Source organism: Centroberyx gerrardi, chromosome 10 (assembly GCF_048128805.1).
Source record: "Centroberyx gerrardi isolate f3 chromosome 10, fCenGer3.hap1.cur.20231027, whole genome shotgun sequence".
NCBI classification, from domain to species: domain Eukaryota; kingdom Metazoa; phylum Chordata; class Actinopteri; order Beryciformes; family Berycidae; genus Centroberyx; species Centroberyx gerrardi.
Window position 1 is genome coordinate 1,481,068 of NC_136006.1, and position 7,658 is coordinate 1,488,725.

General features: G+C 43.1%; 1 pseudogene; it reads right to left on the reverse strand.

Annotated features, from left to right (window-relative positions):
* LOC139918975 (trace amine-associated receptor 13c-like) lies at window positions 1-1,481 on the reverse strand (annotated as a pseudogene).
* Between the last annotated feature and the right edge of the window lie 6,177 nt (window positions 1,482-7,658).

Consider the following 7,658-nt stretch of genomic DNA (forward strand, 5'->3'; position numbering starts at 1 on the left):
CTACAGTATGTTGGCCTCACAGGAGTCAGGCTGCAGTATCTGAAGTGTAACAATGAGTTTAATAGATTTTCTAAACCAGGGATAGAAAAAGGCATAGATCACAGGATTTAAACAGGAGTTAAAATAGAACAAGACCAAAAATGAAGCACTAGCCATGTTCTCCTGGCCTGCAAGAGAGACACAGAAATGTGGACAAAAACATATTAGAAACACAGCTATGACAATACCAAGAGTCCTGGCTGCTTTCCTCTCAGATTTCTTAGCAGTTACAGTCACTGAATGCTGGAGTGTGACAGCCACAATGTGGGATCGCATGGCACGAGCCTGAGACACAGCCACCACAAATACTCTCATATACAGAACTATGATGACAGTAATGGGACCAATGAAGGTCACAACAAGGTCAACAGCTCCTGCAATGTAGTTAATAACAACCACACACTCTCCAACACAGGAATTATACCTGCCTGGTTCTCTCAGGTGATCATTTAGAATCAGACTGCCATAGAAAGCAGAACAGATCCAACACAGACAAATACAGATTTTAACTCTTCTGTGAGTGATTTTGGTGGGGTAACGCAAAGGGTCACAAATAGCCACATAGCGGTCGACTGATATGAGCACCACATTTCCTACTGAGACAGAGATGATGGTAAAGACAACAAAGAAAGACAAAGCACACATGAAGTCACCCAGTAACCAGCAGGCCTCTGTGAACAGGATTTCAACTGGCATCAGGAAGCCTGCGAGGAGGTCTGAGACAGCCAGGGAGAGGAGGAGGAGGTTGGTGGGGGTGTGGAGCTGCCTGGAGTGAAACAGGAGAATTATATTAATTAATGTAGTATCAGTAGTATATATCATCACTAGATGTGGTAGATATCAAGTATTATAAAAAATACAAAAGCATTGTTTAGCAACATCTTTCTGCTCATCAAAGGCCAAGATGTGACAGTACCTCTGTTCTAGTCTATCAGCCATTTCTTTTGATAGGTCTACCAGATTTATAAAGATTTGTATATGACAAAATCAATGGCCACCTGTAGTGGGAGACGGAGATGATGACCAGCAGGTTGAGAGCCACAGTGAGAAGAGAGATGGAGGGCAGCAGAATGTAAATGAGCATGGTCTCAGAGTGAGGCTTCCTGCAGGAAGTGTTGAGGAGCTGTGGAAAGCAGAGTTCACCTCCTTCCAGGGTCTCCATCATCAGAGAGAGAGGAGGAGAGGAGAAGCTGCTGAGGTCTGGCAGCTTTCTGACCAAAGCTCTCTATCATATAGCTGATTTATCTCTCTTTTCTTTTCCCTTTTTGCCCCCCCACCCCCCCTCCCTCTCTCACAGAGACTGATGTCCCTCCGGCCCTCCCTTCCTCTGCATCATCTTCTTTCATCATCATCACCACTCTCTCTGCTGTCCTTTCTCTTCTCTTCCTCATGTGTCTTCTCCCCTTATCTCCTTTCCTCTCCCCTCCTTCCTTCCCAATCCCTCTGCTGTCTTATTTCTCTGTTGCGCCTACATTTTTCAGTCTTCCACCTCGTCACCTCTTTCCTCTTACTGACCTCTTCCTCCTCCAATGTAAGAGGTTGCTTTCAGTTTATTGTGGATGACAGAAAGCCTCTTCTCTCCAAAAATAGGGTTGGGGAGAGATATGATCAATGTTAAAATATAAAAAATAAAAAGTCTGTAGGTGTAGAATGTAGTTGATTGAGGTGCTGTGACTCTTTCCACACACTGTGAAAGAGGTATGACTCCATGCAAGTGTAGTAGGAACACTTGTTTCAATATTAATGCAGTACTCCCTCTTAGTTCTCGACACACCCCCACAGCACTAGATTGACCCCTCCCTGGTCCAGCCCTCCAATTAGCTTGTCAGGGTATTTAAGGCAGCTGTGGCATCATGGCTGCTTTTCCTTTTCTCTGCCTGTTGGTTGCCATATTGGCCCCTCTTTGTGACTCTGAGGTAGGTGATGCAGTCATGAGGTTGTTTAAGGGTGGTTTTATGTACTCAATGACTGAGTTTTATTTTGTTTGTAATAGTCTCCTGTCTACCTGGTCGTACTGGTGTCTGCTGGCTGAGATTTGTGACTTAAGGTAGGTTTTCCAACTGTTTGTGCACCAAGCACATGTGAAGTGGTACTGCAACTGATCAATCTTATCTGCTATAGTTCCTGTCTGCCCTTGGGTGCTGTGGATTCTTACCACCCTGAGTCTGCGTAGCCAGCGCACATTTCGTCAAGGTACTGGTCACTGTAGTTAGGGGTAAGTAGGGTACGATAAATACCCGAGGTAATGGTTATTATAGTGTTATAGACCTGTTACTAATGTGCCTCTTGTATTGTAGGTCTCTATCAGCTGCTGTTTTGCCTCTATAGTTTTGTATTTACTGTGTATGTGTGTTGACTTGGTTGTTTTATCTTGTTGCCAGTTGTATCTGGTACTCTTAGTGTGAGCCAACTGGTTTGTTATTAATGACCTTTTTATGTTGTTCGAGTAATCTAGTATATCTGTTATCTCCTTATAGGGGAGCAGAGTGCTGGCTGGTTGGAGAGGCTAGACACCCTGGTGCGGTTCCCTTCACAAGTTTGTACTGGTAAAAGAGCACTGGGACACTGTTTTTCACCTTTTTGCTGTGATTGCTGTTTTGCAGTGAATACACGTGTGGTAGGTAAGTGGTTGCACCCCTGGACACGCCCTCAGTTAGTCTGCCTCTCCATTGCTGGCCTCAGCCCACGCTCCCCTTCGTAAGTACTGGAAGTGTTTTAGTAAAAGAATTGCATTTGTTAGACATTAATTAAATTATTGTAATAAATATTTTGTTACTTTCTTTCACATAGGTTTGATTCCTTTTTCATTTGTGTTTAACCCATCCTCTCCACAGACCCTTCCAGTCATTAATTATTCAATAAATTTGCATTTCTTTTGGAATCACGTCTCTGTCTTACTTTAGTTATCGAACTTGTGTAGCCTGTGTATGACCGAGGTATTAGTCCAGGTTCCTCAGTATACTTCCTGGGGTGAAACTCCCCAGGTGGCGTTGTCGGGTTAGTTATATTCTGTTTGCTTATATCGCCACCCCGCCACACAAGGGTTGCACAATTAATTGTGTGTAATCATACATTCTGAAGGAATTTTATGCTCTGTGTTTTAATTACCAAACGTTTTCAACTTCATGGCCCACAAGCACAACAGTTTACTTTCCTGGTTTGTACTCTAGTTGTCCGTCCTTCCTTCCTTCCTTCCTTCCTTCCTTCCTTCCTTCCTTCCTTCCTTCCTTCCTTCCGGGGGAGTCATCTTTCCTTCTTTAGGCAGGGTTTCGGAGAGAGCGAGTCCTTTCTCTACAGCACAGCGGCAAGTTGTCTTCTGGTCCCACAGCTCTCTGTCTGGTCAGCTCTGAAACACAGCTTATATACACACCCTACACTGATTACTCATGCATTTCAGCTGTGACTCCTGCCGCCTGCTCCAGTTCTGGAAACCTGTCAGCCCTTCGTCCAGTCTGGCGCCTCGTCAGTCAGCTGTCAAGCCTGGACTCCTCCACTCTCCAGGCCAGCCTCGTCCTCTTACCCTACCCTCTAATAAATCTTTATTTGGACTGTCCTGCTGCCTCCTGGTGTTGTGTCTCTGCCTTAGAGTCCGCCAACCTTAAACCCGTGACACACATGAGGTCACCCAGGAACCAGCAGGCCTCTATGAAGAGCATTTCAGTCGGTATCAGGAGGCCATATAGAGACCATGAATTTTGAAGATTTACTTCATTTTGATTTATTAAAATTGTGCACCTTATGCGTCTGATGAGTGTATCCATATGGGACAAACAATGAACAATGATGCTGTAATCTTCTGTCCTGTGTGTGTTTACCTACAAACATTTGATGGGGCTTAAGAATGTGACTGGATTGAGCAAAATGATTAAATAAATAATATACAGCAAACATTGAAATAAGAATAGAATACTTCTTTCTTAACCAATACTTCTTCCAGACCAAAAGTGCTATTAGAGGCACAGGCTACAATCTAACACCACATATTTCATAAAACTCAACAGTTGCTATCCTTCTCCACGTTCAGGCAGAGTGGGGTTTGCCAAGGCAGTTCCAACTCTGGGCCCTTCAGCTGGGAGATGAACTCACTAACCCACTAGGCTATCCTGCCCCCAATGACAAGGTCAAAAGCACATGGTCTTTATCAGGGACATGCAGAGAGTTCTTCAGGTGCTCAAATGAAAAAAGGGGCATCTACAGTGTCAAACAGTCTGTGGAATAATCTCTGTGTTTTAGGAGTGCAGCAATGCCGTCCTTTTACTTTACTCATCTGTTATATTTGCTTCCATCTCTTGTCTTTCTGTCTCACTGTCCTCTTCTTTCTCCCCTCTCATCTCTCTGTATTTCCGTCTGCCTGTGCTACAAAAAAAAAAATGATCTTAGTGATTAATCCTCTATTATCTTATTATATTTCTATCATAATAGTACAAGCTGAAGACTCTAAACAAAATGTAACAATCTTCATTGGATAGATTTTAAGATAAAGTCACTAAATCATTTTTTTTTCTTGCACAGTGAATATGAAGGTAAGTTAGCTTGGCCACCGTCTGACTCCCCAGTCTGCCTCTCACCTAGCTGCCTTCCGCTTTACATTCTCTTTACTTTCGCCCTTCTTGCAGCCACTCACTATATAATATGTAAAATGAAAAAATAATGTTAGCAAACGAGAGAATCTGGGCTCCTGGGCTAAGAAAGTCACTGTTAGCAGCAACATCAAGCTAGCTAGAAATAGTCAATTTGGCCAAAGTTTCAATGGACCCTTTTCACAGCAGCCATTTTGATGTGTCATAGCAGGTAAACACAGGTGTAACTAATAACATTAATGATGGTTCCATTCCATTTAGGTGTTCCACAGCCATTCCAATGAGCCAGCATGCACAATACTAGGGCCCTGGCACTGGAACACCTAAATGGAATGGAACCATTATTAATGTTATTAGTTACACCTGTGTTTACCTGCTATGACACGTCAAAATGGCTGCTGTGAAAAGGGTCTATTAGCTACATTGATTCATTGACAGCCTAGCCTACATGCTAACAAATATTTGCAGGATATGTGATATATCGCCAGGTTTAACTAATGGCTGCAACTATATTTATTAAACTAACCAATACCTATCACTCTGTGATTCTGTTGATAGTGCAGCTCTGTCGGGCAATCTCATTTGTGTTTCGCATTTGCTCAAATAATTTTGCTCGCATTGCTACAATTTATTAACTATTCTGAAAAATGGCTAAAATAAAATAATACATAAAAAAAATAATAATAATAAGCCAACATAAATGCCAACATAAACAATGAAAACATAGCAGGTTACATGTAACACTAACAATGAACAACAGAGAGGGACACAGGTTGTTTTATAGACATCTTGGTTTCTAAAGATTCCTATCAAATACAGAATATACGATAATAGAACAGGAGCATTTTTTTTAATTTGTGCAGACTTCTGGCCTTTTGACTGATCAAAAAAAGAAATAACATGGACAAAGACATTTTCTCCTGAACAGAAAAGGTCTCATTTAACTCTCTCCACAGCCTCTCTCTACAGTATGTTGGCCTCACAGGAGTCAGGCTGCAGTATCTGAAGTGTAACAATGAGTTTGATAGATTTTCTAAACCAGGGATAGAAAAAGACATAGATCACAGGGTTTAGACAGGAATTAATATAGACCAGAAAGACCAAAAGGGCCATGTTCTCCTGGACTGTGAGAGAGACACATTAATATGGACAAAAGCATATTAGAAACACAACAATGACAATACCAAGAGTCCTGGCTGCTTTCCTCTCAGATTTCTTAGCAGTTACAGTCGCTGAACGCTGGAGTGTGACAGCCACAATGTGGGATCGCATGGCACGAGCCTGAGACACAGCCACCACAAATACTCTCATATACAGAACTATGATGACAGTAATGGGACCAATAATGGTGAAAACAAGGTCAACAGCTCCTGTAATGTTGTTAACAACAACCACACACTCTCCAACACAGGAATTATACCTGCCTGGTTCTCTCAGGTGATCATTTAGAATCAGACTGCCATAGAAAGCAGCACAGACCCAACACAGACAAACACAGATTTTAACTCTTCCCTGAGTGACTTTGGTGGGGTAACACAGAGGGTCACAAATAGCCACATAGCGGTCGACTGATATGAGCACCACATTTCCTACTGAGACAGAGATGATGGTAAAGACAACAAAGAAAGACAAAGCACACATGAAGTCACCCAGGAACCAGCAGGCCTCTGTATAGAACATTTCATTCGGCATCAGGAGGCCTGCGAGGAAGTCTGAGACAGCCAGGGAGAGGAGGAGGAGGTTGGTGGGGGTGTGGAGCTGCCTGGAGTGAACAGGAACATTATATTTATTAATATTTGCAGTATCAGTAGTATATCTTATCACTAGATGTGGCAGATATCAAGTATTACAAAAAATACAAAAGCATTGTTTAGCAACTTCTTTCTTCTCATCAGAGGCCAAGATGTGACAGTACCTCTGTTATAGTCTATCAGGCATTTCTTTTGGTAAGTCTACCAGTTTTATAAAGATTTGTATATGACAAAATCTATGACCACCTGTAGTGGGAGATGGAGATGATGACCAGCAGGTTGAGAGACACGGTGAGCAGAGAGATGGAGGACAGCAGAATGTAGAGGAGCATGGTCTCAGAGTGAGGACGCATCTGCTTCCTGCAGGAAGTGTTGAGGAGCTGTGGAAAGCAGAGTTCACCTCCTTCCAGGGTCTCCATCATCAGAGAGAGAGGAGGAGAGGAGAAGCTGCTGAGGTCTGGCAGCTTTCTGACCAAAGCTCTCTATCATACAGCTGATTTATCTCTCTTTTCTTTTCCCTTTTTGCCCCCCCCCCCCCCCTCTCTCACAGAGACTGATGTCCCTCCGGCCCTCGCCTCCTCTGCATCATCTTCTTTCATCATCATCACCACTCTCTCTGCTGTCCTTTCTCTTCTCTTCCTCATGTGTCTTCTCCCTCCTTATCTCCTTTCCTCTCCCCTCCTTCCTTCCCAATCCCTCTGCTGTCTTATTTCTCTGTTGCTCCTACATTTTTCAGTCTTCCACCTCGTCACCTCTTTCCTCTTACTGACCTCTTCCTCCTCCAATGTAAGAGGTTGCTTTCAGTTTATTGTGGATGACAGAAAGCCTCTTCTCTCCAAAAATAGGGTTGGGGAGAGATATGATCAATGTTAAAATAAAAAAAATAAAAAAGTCTGTAGGTGTAGAATGTAGTTGATTGAGGTGCTGTGACTCTTTCCACACACTGTGAAAGAGGTATGACTCCATGCAAGGGTTGCACAATTAATTGTGTGTAATCACACATTCTGAAGGAATTTTATGCTCTGTGCTTTAATTACCAAATGTTTTCAACTTCATGGCCCACAAGCACAACAGTTTACTTTCCTGGTTTGTACTCTAGTTGTCCGTCCGTCCGTCCGTCCTTCCGTCCGTCCTTCCTTCCTTCCTTCCTTCCTTCCTTCCTTCCTTCCTTCCTTCCTTCCTTCCTTCCTTCCTTCCTTCCTTCCTTCCTTCCTTCCTTCCTTCCTTCCTTCCTTCCTTCCTTCCTTCCTTCCTTCCTTCCTTCCTTCCTTCCTTCCGGGGGAGTCAT